This window comes from Somniosus microcephalus, chromosome 3 (genome assembly GCF_052327205.1).
Source record: "Somniosus microcephalus isolate GS21.2 chromosome 3, FLI_Smic_1.0, whole genome shotgun sequence".
NCBI lineage: Eukaryota > Metazoa > Chordata > Chondrichthyes > Squaliformes > Somniosidae > Somniosus > Somniosus microcephalus.
Window position 1 is genome coordinate 345,789,264 of NC_140989.1, and position 16,948 is coordinate 345,806,211.

Sequence of the window (16,948 nt, forward strand, 5' to 3'; positions counted from 1 at the left end):
CATGATGCGGTCTCCTCTACATTGGGGAGACCAAACACAGATTGGGTGACCGCTTTGCGGAACACGTCTGTTCAGTCCGTAAGGGTGATCCCGAGCTTCCGGTCGCCTGTCATTTTAATTAATTGCCCCACTCCCACTCAGACCTCACCGTCTGCGGCCTCTTGCATTGTTCCACGAAAGCTCAGCGTAAACTCGAGGAACAGCACCTCATCTTCCAATTAGGCACTTTACAGCCTTCCGGACTCAGTATCGAGTTCAACAATTTCAGATCATAACCTTGGTCCCTATTATATTTTTATATTTGTTATCCACACTTTTGGTTTGTGCCTTTTCCTTTTTTTTCTCTCTCCCACATGGCAGCTGTCTCTCACTCTGCCAGCGCATTTCACACTTCATCTAGAGCCATTGTTTGTTTCTTTACCTGTCCTATTACCATCTCGTCTCACCTTGAATATCTCTTAATGTCTCTTCTTTCATCCCCTCCCCCATTTCCCAGCCCCCTAACTGGCCTTCTAAATCGGTTTCATTTCCTACTTTTTTCTCAGTCCTGACGAAGGGTTTCGACCCGAAACGCTGACTCTGTTTCTCTCTCCACGGATGTTGCCTGGCCTGCTGAGTTTTTCCAGCGTTTTCTGTTGTTACTTCAAGGTTTATGTTCTCTAAGTGTTAATCCCAAGACATAACTGAATATTCATCAACTTTAGCCAGGAATCCTGTTTAAAATCATGATGAAATTTCAGTTACAAAACTCTCTTTTCTATCATATACCTACAAGAGAAATATAGGCTATCTGTAGGTATCCTGGTATATTTTTAAATTTCACTCAGTTATTTCTCTCATGTTCAACAACAACTTGTATTTATATAGCGCCTTTAACATAGTAAAATGTCCCACGGTGCTTCACAGGAGTATTATAAGACAAAAAATTTGACACCGAGCCACATAAGGAGAAATTAGGGCAGGTGACCAAAAGCTTGGTCAAAGAGGTAGGTTTTAAGGAGCATCTTAAAGGAAGAAAGAGAGGTAGAGAGGCAGAGAGCTTTAGGCAGGGAATTACGGAGCTTAGGGCCTAGGCAACAGAAGGCACAGCCACCAAAGGTTGAGCGATTATAATCAGGGATGCTCAAGAGGGCAGAATTAGAGGAGCGCAGATATCTCGGGTGGGGGGGGTTGTGGGGCTGGAGGAGATTACAGAGATAAGGAAGGGCGAGGCCATGGAGGGATTTGAAAACAAGGATGAGAATTTTGAAATCGAGGTGCTGCTTAACCGGGAGCCAATGTAGGTCAGCGAGCACAGGGGTGATGGACGAACGGGACTTGGAGCGATTTAGGACATGGGCAGCCGAGTTTTGGATCACCTCACGTTTACGTAGGGTAGAATGTGGGAGGCCAACCAGGAGTGTGCTGGAATAGTCAAGTCTAGAGGTAACAAAGGCATATACAGCACCAGAACCAATTTTTTCGATCATGATTGTGACTTTATATACATAATATATGGTTATGTAGTGTTGCCCGTGTGTAATTAGGTCACTGAATTGACAGGAGCCTCTTTGTATTCTCCTAATCTTTATTTAGCGGAAGGATAAATATTCTATTAGACCGTGTGCATTAGGTTCTAAAGTACGAATCAGGTATATTACAGGTAAAGATTAAACATTAGCATAAAGTCGAAACACCAGAAAAGTAACAGAATTTCTAACCTCTTTAACATAGAAGATAGGAGCAGGAGTAGGCCATTCGGCCCCGCGAGCCTGTTCCGCAATTTAATGAGATCATGGCTGATCATCCAAATTCAGTACGATAGCAAAATACTGCAGATGCTGGAAATCCGAAATAACAACAGAAAATGCTGGAAAAACTCAGCAGGTCAGGCAACATCCGTGGAGAGAAATTTGAGTCACGTCAACTCAAATTTTTCTCCACGGATGTTGCCTGACCTGCTGAGTTTTTCCAGCATTTTCTGTTGTTATCCAAATTCAGTACCCTGTCCCTGCCTTCTCCCCATATCCCTATATCCCTTTAGCCTTAAGAAATATATCTAATTCCTTCTTGAATATATTTAATGAATTGGCCTCAACTGCCTTGTGTGGTAGAGAATTCCACAGATTCACCACTCTCTGGGTGAAGAAATTCCTCCTCATCTCAGTCCTAAATGGCTTACCCCTTATCCTTAGACTGTGACCCCTGGTTCTGGACTCCCCCGCCATCGGGAACATCCTTCCTGCATCTAGCCTGTCTAGTCCTGTTAGAATTTTATGTTTCAATGAGATCCCCTCTCATTCTTCTAAACTCTAGTGAATATAAGCCTAATCGACCCAATCTCTCCTCATACGTCATTCCTGCCATCCCATGTATCAGTCTGGTGAATCTTCGCTGCAGTCTCTCCATGGCAAGAACATCCTTCCTCAGATAAGGTGACCAAAACTGCACACAATACTCAAGGTGTGGTCTCACCAAGGCCCTGTACAACTGCAGCAGGACATCCTTGTTCCTGTACTTGAATCCTCTCGTTATGAAGGCCAACATACCATATGCCTTCTTAACCGCTTGCTGCACCTGCATGCTTACCTTCAGCGACTGTTGCACAAGGACACCCAGGTCTCGTTGCACTTCCCCTTTTCCCAATCTATTGCCATTCAGATAATAATCTGTCTTCCTGTTTTTGCCACCGAAGTGGATAACCTCGCATTTATCCACATTATACTGCATTTGCCATGCATCTGCCCAATCACCCAACCTGTCCAAATCATACTGGACTTTCACTGCATCCTCCTCACAGCACACACGCCCACCCAGCATACAAAAATAACAAGACACAACACTTTGTTAATTCTCTACTAAACCTCAACCAGCACCAGTAATGGAAAGGTTATGTGATGTTTCACCCAACCAACAGAGAATTTTTACAAAAGGCAAAATACTGCAGTTGCTGGAAACCTGAAATATAAACAGAAAATGCTGGAAATACGCAGCAGGTCAGGCAGCATCTGTGGAGAGAGAACGTTTCAGGTCTGTGACCCTTCGTCAGAACTGGAAAAAGTTAGAGATGTAACAGATTTTAAGCAAGTGCGGGGGCAGGGAAAGGGGGGAGGGGAGGAACGAACAAAAGGGAAGGTCTGTGATAGGGTGGAAGGCAGGAGAGATTAAATAACAAAAGGGATGATGCTGCAAGACAAAGGGAGGTGGTAATGGGACAAGTAAAGAAACAAAAGATGGGTCTAGAGGAGGTGTAAATGGCAACCATAGAATCATTACCAGCACCTGCTGTCTGGAAAAAATGGGAGCAATGGTTATGATCTGAAATGTTTATGTTCTGATGAAAGGTCATCGATCTGAAACGCTGGCTATGTTTCTCTCTGCACAGATGCTGCCTGGCCTGCTGAGTATTTCCAGTATTACAGAATTTTTAAGTATTTGTCTTTATCTCAAGAAACCCGGAAGAACTGCTGAGTTGTGAGGACACTGCCTGGGATGTATCTCTTGTACCTTTTTGAAGTTGAAAACTGTAATGTAGGAAAATGAAAGATAGTTAAACCAACATTTATCCAATAAACATACTGGATTCCTGAGCTCCAGATGTGAGACAGAAGCCCATTTGTATGTGTTACCAAGCAATGTTATCTTAACTTGATTGATTTCAGGGCACAGTAAAACAGTTTGGGCTAAGTCGTTTCTTCAAGACCTGTTTCCAAAAGATTAATGCTTTTGAAGTGACTTTTTGCATACCAGATGGCAATGTGTATCCTCACCAACACAGCAAGAATACGAGGAAAGCAGATTGTTTGTTGAAGCACAGTGCAAAGACTAGAACATTGACTAAGAATCACACAATTTTACCAGTATGATATATCTCTGTGATATGAAGAAAGCTGGAACATAGTAGAGATTTAATATGGCCCGAAGAGATTAGCCACCTTGTTCTGTTTTCCTGTCTCCTCAGCTTCACCCATTGTTCTGTAGTCATTAACAGTTTGGTGAGACCACACCTTGAGTATTGTGTGCAGTTTTGGTCGCCTTATCTGAGGAATGATGTTCTTGTCATGGAGGGAGTGCAGCGAAGATTCACCAGACTGATACCTGGGATGGCAGGAATGACGTATGAGGAGAGATTGGGTCGATTGGGCTTATATTCGCTGGAGTTCAGAAGAATGAGAGGGGATCTCATTGAAACTTATAAAATTCTAACAGGACTAGACAGACTAGATGCAGGAAGGATGTTCCCAATGGCGGGGAGTCCAGAACCAGGGGTCACAGTCTAAAGATAAGGGGTAAACTATTTAGAACAGAGATGAGGAGGAATTTCTTCACCCAGAGAGCGGTGAACCTGTGGAATTCTCTACCACAAAAGGCAGTTGAGGCCAATTTATTAAATATATTCAAGAAGGAATTAGATATATTTCTTAAGGCTAAAGGGATCAAGGGATATGGGGAGAAAGCAGGGACAGGGTATTGAATTTGGATGATTAGCCATGATCTCATTAAATGGCGGAACAGGCTTGAGGGGCCAAATGGCCTACTCCTGCTCCTATCTTCTATGTTTCTATGTAACAGTTCATTTCTGCAGGATTTATCAGTGGCAATGCACCCACTAAAGTTCTTATAAGACTCCTACTGAAGAAAGTACAGAATGAGGAAAGGTAATTCAAGCCCACTCCATCTGAAGACTGTGGTAGATTTTCCCCCTGAGCAGACTTTAAAGTGCTAGCTGAAAGATCTTATTTCATGTGACTCTGATGGACTCTCTTCTCACGTTAGAGGTGCAGCCAGGTATAAAGAGTTGGAGAATATTGCATTTGGAGCAGGACACACAACCATTGGCAAAAGTGAGAACAGGTTCCTTCATTCTGCCTCCTGCTCTCCCCTAATAGTTGCACCTACATCATGTAGGTTATTAACTAACTGCCCTCCTATATTCGTAGGCACATTTTCAGTTCTAGTACCTGCAAATCTTTAATTTCCTATATTATTTTATTCCCTCTAAGTTCACCTAGGGTCATACTTCAACCTAACTTTTCAGAACAAAGGTTATAAATCACACTGCCCGGAAATTCCTGGATTGCACTTTCCGCTGAAATTCTGTCAAAATTTACGACGGTTTCTTTGGCTGACAGGAACGCACGCAACCATTTCCCGCGGAGCTCATTCGCCAGTGGCAGAACGTAAGAACTGGTGTAAAACAGGTGCAAATGGGGTAATAGCGAGTGGGCTACTGTCTTCTTCCATGGGGAATCACTCTCAGAGCGGCTTTGCTGCTCTTCTTCTATCTATTATGCAGAATCATTGGGAAGGCCATTCCAGCTGCTTCGCCCGTCTGAATGTGTGTGGGGGAAGGGTAGGGGAACCGAGGGTCCGAAAAACTTTGGGTGCACTGAGTCCGACAGCTCTTTGGTTATGCCTAGTGCACGTCTCAGTAAGAACTATTTTTTAAAAGAATTCTAAAGAAAATCGCCATCTAACTCCAGAAGTCTCGGTTATGCCATTACCAGGTGACTTTGAGCCGAGCTGTGTCTACATGTTACTGCATGAGCTGCTCTTTTGCCAAGTAAGTGAGCAGCAGAGAGTTTGGGTGGGTGTATCTCGAAAGAGGCGCAAATGGTCTCGGAAACTAGCGCGTAGCGATGTTTCAGCGTAAAACTGGTGCAACTCAGTTATGTGCAAATTTCCTCGGAAAGAAATCAGCACAATGCCGCTCTTACACCATAGCTGTGCCAAAAAGTTCCAAGAAATTCCTGGCCATTGTGGAAACACTTCCTGAAGTATCAACAGTGAGTACACGAAAGAAAGACTTGCATTTATATAGCACCTTTCACAACCAGCTGACGTCCCAAAGTGCTTTACAGCTAATGAAGTACTTTTTTTTGAAGTGTAGTCACTGCTGTAACGTAGGAAATGTGGCAGCCAATTTGCAAACAGCAAGGTCCCACAAACAGCTGATAATGACCAGATAATCTGTTTTTGTTATGTTGATTGAGGGATAAATATTGACCAGGATACCGAGGATAACTCCCTTGTGCTCTTCTATTGAAATAGTGCCATGGGATCTTTTAGGTCTACCTGAGAGAGCAGACGGGGCCTCAGTTTAACGTCTACATCTGAAAGACAGCACCTCAGTACTGCACTAAAGTGTTAGCGTAGATTTTTGTGCTCAAGTCTCTGGAGTAGGACTTGAACCCACAACCTTCTGATGCAGAAATGTAAGAAGTCACACAACACCAGGTTATAGTCCAACAGCTTTATTTGAAATCACAGAGGCAAGGGTGCTACCCACTGAGCCACAGCTGACACAATACATAGTTTCGTACATGTCAATTGAGTTGATGTTGATCAGAAGGAAAATAATGCACCATTTACTTTCCAGTACAGAAATGTGGTGACTGCTTCCTGCAAGAGTAATTTCAACAAAAGAAAAATAGAGTCATGAATACTAAATCATGGAGATCGTTATTTCCTGAATTAAACAATTTGTACATAAAGAGGTGAAGGTTAAATATTTTAAGCCAATGTTAGTGGTAACTCAATATTGTGGGGAATATTCTTATCAAAACAGTTAAAAAAATACACGTTGTGATTTTCCTGTTTAAATAGCAGAACAGAACAGTGTAATCTTATGAATAGGACCATCAACAATCAATGGGATGTCAGTCTGTGGTACCTAACTATTATAGGGAGTGGCTTACACAGACTGTTAGCACCACTGTCTGTTTCTCCCCATCATTAAACAGGCACTGGGAGCGGAGCGGTTTGAGTTCCTGCCGCACATCCGGTGAAGTTACGGCGGAAGAGAATGGCACCGAGGAAATTTCAGGCTAAATAACACGCATGGCATGGCATTTCCATTACCCAGACCAGCCATCCATTCCCCGGTAGCTTCCCTCAGTGAGTGCACCAGTTCAGTGCAAACTATAGACCGGACTGATGGGCATTTTTATACTGTGGTGGTGTCCAGTAAGAAGTGATTTAAAAGAAAAGAAAGACTTACATTTATATAGCGCCTTTCATGACCACCAGATGTCTCAAAGCGCTTTACAGCCAATGAAGTACTGCCACTGTTGTAATGTGGGAAACGCAGTGCCAATTTGCACACAGCAAACTCCCACAAACAGCAATGTGATAATGACCAAGTAATCAATTTCTGTGATGTTGATTGAGGAATAAATATTGGCCAGGACATCGGGGAGAACTCCGCTGCTCTTCTTCGAAATAGTGCCATGGGATCTTTACTTTCACCTGAGAGAGCAGACAGGGCGAAAGACGGCACCTCCGACAGTGCAGCACTCCCTCAGCATTGCACTGGAGTATCAGCCCAGCTTTATGTGCTCAAGTCCCTGGAGTGGGACTTGAACCCACAACCTTCTGACTCAGAAGCAAGTGTGCTTATTTAAGACTATCTGAGACTCGTGTTACTCAAGCTAGCAGCACGGAGGTTTTTCATCACATCAGTCCTGGCTAGATTTGTAGCCAGGGTTCAGAGGTAGATGAACATCATGTCAACCCACTGACCCCTCCCCTAGCCCAAGAACACCTGCATATACAGGGAAAAGAAGGAAACTAAAATGAAATATTCACTAACTTTTTTCTGTTGTGCTTTTCCCTTTTCAAATCTGGCCAATGTTGTCTTATTCCTGCTCAATTTGTTTACTTGACCATCACAGATTTGAAAGGGTGAAATCAGCAGCTTATTATTGAATGTTAGGGCCGGTCAATTTGCAGAGAAGTCAATTTTGTGTGAAATTTCGCTGCATCTTTGGAAGAGAGAAACTTGATTTTATCGGCTACTATAATCGAACAAAAATTTCCCACAATGTTCTAAACAACATAACATGACAAGAATCTCTAAGAAAACAAACCTAATTATCTTTAGATTACAGGCCAGGAGTAATGCTTGACCGAAACTCATTAGAGAAACTCTTACAGTCGGACTCAGAAACAATCACTGTGTTGTGTTCAAACAGCTGGTGTGGAATCAAGGCAGACTTGGAACAGGAGTAAAAATAATAAATGACGAAAGCTTTATTATTTTAAACCTTAATTACTTAAGCCTTGATTTTTTAACTGGGGGGCTTGAATGCAATGAGCGTGAAACCTGGGCCATTTTAAGTTTTAAATCGGACTCCCGCTTGACGCCTGCGGGAATGAGGTGATGACAGACAGATGGGAGACAGGAGAGTGAGAGTCATAGAAACATAGAAGATAGGAGCAGGAGTAGGCCATTCGGCCCTTCGAGCCTGCTCCGCCATTCAATGAGATCATGGCTGATCATCCAAATTCAGTACCCTGTCCCTGCCTTCTCCCCATATCCCTTGATCCCTTTAGCCTTAAGAAATATATCCAACTCTTTCTTGAATATATTTAATGAACTGGCCTCCACCGCCCTCTGTGGCAGAGAATTCCACAGGTTCACCACTCTCTGGGTGAAGAAGTTCCTCCTCATTTCAGTCCTAAATGGCTTACCCCTTATCCTTAGACTATGACCACTGGTTCTGGACTCCCCGGCCATCATAAACATCCTTCCTGCATCTAGTCTGTCCAGACCTGACAGAATTTTATAGGTTTCGATGAGATCCCCTCTCAATCTTCTAAACTCCAGTGAATATAAGCCCAATCGACACAATCTCTCCTCATACGTCATTCCTGCCATCCCAGGTATCAGCCTGGTGAATCTTCGCTGCACTCCCTCCATGGCAAGAACGTCCTTCCTCAGGTAAGGTGACCAAAACTGCACACAATACTCAAGGTGCGGTCTCACCAAGGCCCTGTACAACTGTAGCAAGACATCCTTGTTCCTGTACTCGAACCCTCTTGCTACAAAGGCCAGCATATCATTTGCTTTCTTAACCGCCTGCTGCACCTGCATGCTTACCTTCAGCGACTGGTGCACAATAACACCCAGGTCTCTTTGCACTTCCCCTTCTCCCAATCTATTGCCATTCAAATAATAATCTGCCTTCCTGTTTTTGCCACCAAAGTGGATAACCTCACATTTATCCACATTATAGTGCATTTGCCATGTTTCTGCCCAATCACCCAACCTGTCCAAATCGTACTGGAGTTTCACGACATCCTCCTCACAGCTTACCCTCCCACCCAGCTTTGTGTCATCTGCAAATTTGGAGATATTACATTCAATTCCCTCGTCCAGATCATTAATATATATTGTGAACAGCTGGGGTCCTAGGACCGATCTTTGCGGTACCCCACTAGTCACTGCCTGCCACTCGGAAAATGACCCGTTTATTCCAACTCTTTGCTTTCTGTCCGCCAACCAGTTCTCTATCCAAGTCAATACCTTGCCCCCAATCCCATGTGCCTTAATTTTGCACACTAATCTCTTATGTGGAACCTTATCAAAAGCCTTCTGAAAGTCCAAATACACCACATCCGCTGGTTCTCCTTTATCTATTTTACCAGTTACATCCTCAAAAAATTCCAGCAGATTAGTCAAGCATGATTTACCTTTTGTAAATCCATGTTGACTTTGTCCGATCCTGTCACTGCTTCCCAAGTGCTCTGCTATTACATCTTTTATAACAGACTCCAGCATTTTCCCCACTACCGATGTCAGGCTTACCGGTCTATAATTCCCTGCTTTTTCTCTACCACCTTTTTTGAATAGTGGGGTAACATTAGCTACCCTCCAATCCATGGGTACCGTTCCAGAGTCTATCGAGTTCTGGAAGATGACCAGCAATGCATCTACTATCTCTAGGGCCACTTCCTTAAGTACCCTGGTATGTAGACCATCAGGCCCTGGGGATTTATCGGCCTTCAGTCCCATCAATTTTCCTAACACCATTTCCCTACAAATACTGATTTCTTTCAGTTCCTCCCTTTCATCAGACCCTATGTTCCCCAACATCTCTGGGAGGTTATTTGTGTCCTCCTTTGTGAAGACAGAACCAAAGTATGTATTTAGTTGGTCTGCCATTTCCTTGTTTCCCATTATAAATTCCCCTGATTCTGACTGTAAGGGACCTACGCTTGACTTCACCAATCTTTTTCTCTTCACATATCTATAAAAGCTTTTACAGTCAGTTTTTATGTTCCCTGCAAGCTTACTCTCATATTCTATTTTCCCTTTCTTAATTAATCCCTTTGTCCTCCTTTGTTGACTCCTAAACTGCTCCCAATCCTCAGGATTATTGCTTTTTCTGGCCAATTTATATGTCCTCTCCTTGGATCTTATGCTATCCCTAATTTCCCTTGTTAGCCACGGTTGAGTCACCTTTTTTGTTTTATTTTTATGCCAAACTGGGATGAACAAATTCTGTAGCTCATCCATTTGGTCTTTGAATGTTTGCCATTGCCTATCCACTGTCAACCCTTTGAGTGCCATTCCCCAAGCAATCCTACCCAACTCGCTCCTCAGACCATCGTAGTTTCCTTTATTTAAATTGAGGACCCTTGTCTCTGAGTCAACTACTTCATTCTCCATCTTAATGAAGAATTCGATCATATTATGATCGCTCCGACCCAAGGGGCCTCATACAACAAGATTGCTAATTAATCCTTTCTCGTTACATAATACCCAGTCTAAGATGGCCTGATCTCTGGTTGGTTCCTCGACATATTGGTCCAGGAAACCATCCCGTAAACACTCCAGGAATTCCTCCTCCACAGTATTGTTACTAATTTGGTTGGCCCAATCTATATGTAGATTAAAGTCACCCATGATGACTGCTGTGCCCTCACTGCACGCTTCTTTAATTTCCCTTTTAATGCCATCCCCAACCTCCGCCTTACTGTTTGGAGGTCTATGTACCACTCCCACTAATGTTTTTTCCCCCTTAGTATTTCTCAATTCTACCCATACAGATTCCACATCATCAGAGCTAACATCCTTCATTACAATTGTATTAATCCCTTCTTTAACCAGTAATGGTACCCCACCTCCCTTTCCTTTTTGCCTATCTTTCCTGAATATCGAATACCCCTGGATGTTGAGTTCCCAGTCTTGGCCATCCTTGAGCCACGTTTCCGTAATCCCAACCAAATCATATCCGTTTACATCTATTTGCGCAGCCAATTCATCCACCTTATTACAAATGCTCCTCGCATTAAGACACAAAGCCTTCAGGCTTGTTTTTTTAACGCTCTTAGACCTATTAGAATTATTATTTACTGTGGCCACGTTTGATTTAAACCGTTGATTTCTCTGACTGCCACTTTTGTTTTTCTCCTTCCTATCTTTTGCTTTTATCCCTGTTTTCCTTTCCTCTGTCTCCATGCTCAGGTTCCCAACCCCCTGCCATTTTAGTTTAAACCCCCCCGAACAGCACTAGCAAACACTCCCCCTAGGACATCGGTCCCGGCCCTGCCCAGGTGCAAACCATCCCGTTTGTACTGGTCCCACCTCTCCCAGAACCGGTTCCAATGTCCAAGGAATTTGAATCCCTCCTCCTTGCACCATTCCTCTAGCCACGTATTCATTTGAAATATCCTCCTATTTCTACTCTGACTAGCACGTGGCACATGCGGTAGATGGCTGTCGCCGGGGTGGGGCCCAGGGAAAAGGGTCCCATGTAAGATAAATGACGGGCGGGGGAGGGGGGACAGGCACGGTCACGGTCACGGGAAGGGGATGCGAAGCCTGGGCAGGGGGGGCCCAAGGAATCATTTTGGGGCCTGGAGGAGCACTCCTGGTCCACGAGGAAACCGGCAAAAAATTTAAAACATCACTCACCTGGGCCTCTTCTGGTCCTGGATCCAAACACACGACAGCTTTCCCGGCCGTGGTTGGCACTGCACGTGACACACTCAGCCCTGGGTTATAATCGCGTTCAGGTCTGAGTGACGTCATCGGCCCCTGACATTTGAACATTTATGAGGCTCTGACCTGCCTGTGGCGAGGATCCCATACACCTTCCGAAACTCGGGAGCAAAAATGGCGGCCGGCGAGAGTGCGGCTCAAAGGAGGAGGTGAATAACCCGTCCCTATTTTAATCCCCACATGTCCCGTTCGCATCAGGCCCAGGGTGTTAAAATCGGGCCTTTACTCTCCGCCCTGGCTCAGTGGTAGCACTCTTGCCTCTGAGTCAGAAGGTTCAAGCCCCCACTCCAAAGAGTTAAGCCCATATTCTGGACTGACACTGCAGTACTGAGGGGGTGCTGAGGGGGACTAAGGCTCTGTCTGTTTCAGGTGGCTATAAAAAATCCCATGGCACGATTTGAAGAAAAACAGGGGAGTTCTCCCAGTGCCCTGGTCAACATTTATCCCTCAACCAACACCACCAAAAAAAAATAGATGAACTGGTCAATAGTTTCATTGCTGTTTGTGGGACCTTGCTGTGCGCAATTTGGCCTTACGGGATGTTCAGGGGATCTGAAAGGCGTAATATAAATGTGAGTTCATTTTTATTTCTAAACAAAACAGAAACCATAATAGTGAAATAGTTAGTGGAGTTTGTATGACAGCAGGATCCATTTCAGCAGTGGGGTTGCTTCCTGCCAGAACAATTCCCAGTGCATTGCAACACAATACATGCACACGCTTCCTCGTTCATTAAATGAAACATGGCATGAAATAGTCTGAAAAGTGTGATAAGATCCTTAAATGACAGTGGTTAACAGCAGACTAGTGGACAGCTTCTTCAAACCACAGGCACTTAATGTTTTCCTTATTATAGAAGAGGGGGAATGGGGAAAGAGCAGGGGACTGGGATTAATTGGATAGTTCTTTCAAAAAGCCACGATGGGCCGAATGGCTTCCTTCTGTGGTGTACGATTCAATGAGAGTGTTTGAAAATATACTTTCTCTATTTTCTATCTATTTTAAGGATTTCTTTGGGAGTGGCAGACTCGTAATTGGTAGGCTATCTTCAGGGGCAATTGGATTACGATGACTGAAGTCTTTTCATTCCGCGCATAGGGATCACATCCTATGATCTGTCAGGGCCATTCATTTATGGCGACCGAATAAATTAAATTCTATTTTTATTACCTGAGATTCAGAGGCTTTTACCAATGTTTTATGGATTGTATTCTCCAAATCCATCCATTTTCAATGAAAACTGTAAATAAGTGAGTTTAGCCATCTTGTTTAATCTGTTGATCCTGTATGGAAAGTAAAAAAATAATGAGTGTCATGGCAATGTGTTCTTTTTTGTTTGTTCTCGGGATGTGGGGGATGCTGGCAAGGCCGGATTTATTGTCCACCCCTAGTTGCCTTGAGAAGGTGGCAGTGAGCCTTTCTCTTGAACCGCTGCAGTCCGTGTGGTGAAGGGGCTTCCTTAATGGTATTAGGTAAAGGATTTCAGGTTTTTGACCCAGCGATGATGAAGGAGTGGGGCGATATGCGTCCCAAGTGTGGTGTGAGACTTGGGCGGGAAAGCTGGAGGTGATGGTGTTCCTACGGCATTGCTGCTTTTGTCCTGGAGGTTGCAGAGCTGGGAGGTGCTGTCTGGCTCACCATTAACATGCACTGAATGTCGTGAGGTTGTTGTACTTGTGCAATAGACACAAACTAAACTCGCCACAGAGAATTAGAGCTGGTCTGAAGTGATACAAAGAGCCTGTTTTGGAGATATTTAAGGTTTGCGCATATTTAATTAAGCCTGGGTTCACTGTCAGAGATTCTTTTAACGATGTGCTAAATGTTAATTACTGCCAATGATCCTCTCTGGCACTGAAAATTAACTATTACAAGTGTGGAGTCTCATTCCTTCAGGTTTTAATTGTTGGATATTTTAAAAATGTAGAATTAAAAATGTGTTTTTTAACTTTTCCTTTCTGTTTCTTTTTTTCTCTCTAAAATCCAATCTTTCTTTCACTTTATTTCACCATCTTTATCTGATTGAATTCACCCACTCTGATTTACGCTTCCTTCTCGCTGTTAATTTTACAATCGTTCAGTCTGAGTGGTTAAGGAGATACACAGTTGCTTTCCCTGTTCACTCAGGTCCCAGATACTCGGTTTCCCTCGCTGCGACGTTATCAGCTCGCACTTTCAGTGATTTACAGTGCAAAATATCGTTGAGATTAAAAGGGTGTGGGCAAGTCTAACTAACGGTGGGTGCCGTTTGCTGCCCTGCTACAGCAAGTGAGGGGCATTATGTTTCTATAGCAGGTCACTGGAAGTGCACAGGACTGGTGCAGAGTAGAACAGCTCCTTTTGTTTTCTTGTGCAGCAGTGCGTATCTCCACTTGGAATCCCTCCAGACAGCCTGATTGAGATTGGGATTTGGAAATTGCAGGAATGAACCGAACGTTCTGTGGTTCAACACATTACAGGAAACTTTATTTTATCCAGCACCGACGGGACCGACGTGGTGCCGGTTCATCAAAAATTCCGGATAACCGAAAGCTATAGTAAAAGATACGGAGAGCTGACAGCTCCGTATAAAGCAACAAACCCTGTTACAAGTGCAGAACAGTGGCCACAAGTTCCAAGCGTCTCTGTAGCTTAGCAACAGATGCAGCCACACCCTTGCACAGCAACAGATGGAGGAAGGCAAGTACAATATGAAGTAAAACTTACCTGAACCTACTCCTGAATTTTGCCGGTTAACCGAGATTTCCAGTTATTTAGGTGCCGGTAAATCGAAAGTTTCCTGTACTATACCAACATGGACAGTAGCAAGTCACCCACAGCCCGCTATAGTCCTGGTTGCCATGGCGGTAATTCAACCAAGAAGAATTACCACACATTTTAAGGTTGTTTCATTGGATGATTCTTCATTTAAATTAGTAGCTATGTCAATTATTAATGGACATTTATAGACTGGGAGTCATCAAAAAACATGTTGTTGCAAGAGGAGCACTGTGGAGAGTTTGCTTAACAAGTACTGTACTGAGATTGATAGGTTTATGTTAGGCAAGGGTATCAAGTATTACGGAGCAGGCTCGAGGGGCCGCATGGCCTGCTCCTGCTCCTATTTCTTATTTCTTATGTTACGGAACCAAGGCGGGTAGAAGGAGTTAAGATACAGATCAGCCAGGATCTAATTGAATGGCGGAACAAGCTCGAGGGGCTGACTGGTGCAGAGGGATCTGGGGTCCTAGTACATGAATCGCAAAAGGTTAGTATGCAGGTACAGCAAGTAATTAGGAAACCTAATAGAATGTTATCGTTTATTGCGAGGGGAATTGAATACAAAATTAGGGAGGTTAAGCTTCAGTTATACAGGGCATTGATTGGTGAGACCACATCTGGAGTACTGTGTACAGTATTGGTCTCCTTATTTAAGGAAGGATATAAATGCGTTGGAAACAGTTTAGAGAAGGTTTACTAGACTAATACCTGGAATGGGTGGGTTGTCTTATGAGGAAAGGTTGGACAGGCTAGGCTTGTATCCGCTGGAGTTTAGAAGAGTAAGAGGTGACTTGATTGAAACATATAAGATCCTGAGGGGTCTTGACAGGGTGTATGTGGAGAGGATGTTTCCTCTTGTGGGAGAATCTAGAACTAGGGGTCACTGTTTAAAAATAAGGGATGAGGAGAAATTTTTTCTCTCAGAGGGTCGTGAGTCTTTGGAACTCTCTTCCTCAGAGGGCGGTGGAAGCAGAGTCTTTGAATATTTTTAATGCAGAGGTAGATAGATTCTTGATAAGTAAGGGGTTGAAAGGTTATCGGGGTAGGCGGGAATGTGAAGTAATCAGATCAGCCATGATCTTATTGAATGGTGGAGCAGGTTCGAGGGGCCGAGTGGCCTACTCCTGCTCCTAATTCGTATGTTCATATATTCGTATGTAATGGTCTACTCCTGTTCCTAGTGTCAGCTGTGGCTCAGTGGGTAGCACACTTGCCTCTGAGCTCTAGAAGGTTGTGGGTTCAAGTCCCACTCCAGAGACTTGAGCACATAAATCTAGGCTGACACTCCAGTGGAGCGCTGCACTGTTGGAGGTGCCATCTTTCGGATGAGACATTAAATCTTGTCTGCTCTCTCAGGTGGACATAAAAGATTCCATGGCACTATTTCAAAGAAGAGCAGGGGAGTTCTCCCTGGTGTCCTGGCCAATATTTATCCCTCAATCAACATCACTAAAACAGATCATTTGGTCATTATCACGTTGCTGTTTGTGGGAGCTTGCTGTGCGCAAATTGGCTGCCGTGTTTCCCACATTACAACAGTGACTATACTTCATTGGCTGTAAAGTGCTTTGAGAGGCCCGGTGGTCATGAAAGGCGCTATATAAATGCAAGTCTTTCTTTCTATGTTCCTGAGTACAGAGCAATAAACAATGTATGTTGCATCAGAGGCTTAATCTATTATAGAGTATTCTGGTGCTGGCTCTATATATAACATGACATTCAAAGTATGAAGAAATCTTCATTATTCAGCAGGATAAGGATTCATTTCAATTTCTAAACAGTAATATTGGTTCCAGTGTGCTTTCTACTGCTTTCCAGTAGTACGGCTTTCTATGCTCGTTGTTTCACGGAGCGGAAAGTATTAAGGTTTTGCTAGAAGTTCTGACCTGCTCCTTAAACTATACCTAGTAAACCTAGACTTAACTTACTTTCATTTATAGCTGAATATTGCAATACTGCAGCCAATGATTGTGTCTAAATCTGTAAGTATTACGAATATTTTCTGAATCGTGCATTGAGACATAAATACAGACGTTCTTATTTTTCATTGTGCAAACCGCCAGCTGTGACAGATCAGCTGGACAAGCACCAACTCCACCCATTGACAACACAAAAACCTCGCCACTCCTAACACTCTGGCAGGTTAACAAGAAGGGTCTGCAAAATAATCGTTGATACTTTTCAAATATCCTTCCCAGCTCCACCAACGTGGATTTTTGTTTATAAAAATATACTGAGCAACTACATAAGGCAGGAAACATTTGATGAGAATCATTTGCCATTTCGGCACATGTACTGCAACGTGCATTGAGGCTTGCTGCCCATTTCTGGCGCAAAAACTTCCCCTGTTGCCGTCAAGGTTGAGTATCGTATTCTCTAAAAAAAAATCTACAAATGCCAGGAATCTGAAATAAAAATCAG

General features: G+C 43.6%; 1 long non-coding RNA gene across 1 annotated transcript; it reads right to left on the reverse strand.

Moving 5' to 3' along the window:
* Positions 1 to 6,223: 6,223 nt before the first annotated feature.
* Positions 6,224 to 14,269, reverse strand: LOC147122307 (uncharacterized). Its single transcript, XR_015077725.1, has 3 exons — positions 12,938 to 14,269; positions 7,571 to 7,742; positions 6,224 to 6,381 (listed from the first exon to the last, which is right to left on the reverse strand). It is a non-coding gene; the product is annotated as an uncharacterized LOC147122307 (long non-coding RNA).
* Between the last annotated feature and the right edge of the window lie 2,679 nt (positions 14,270 to 16,948).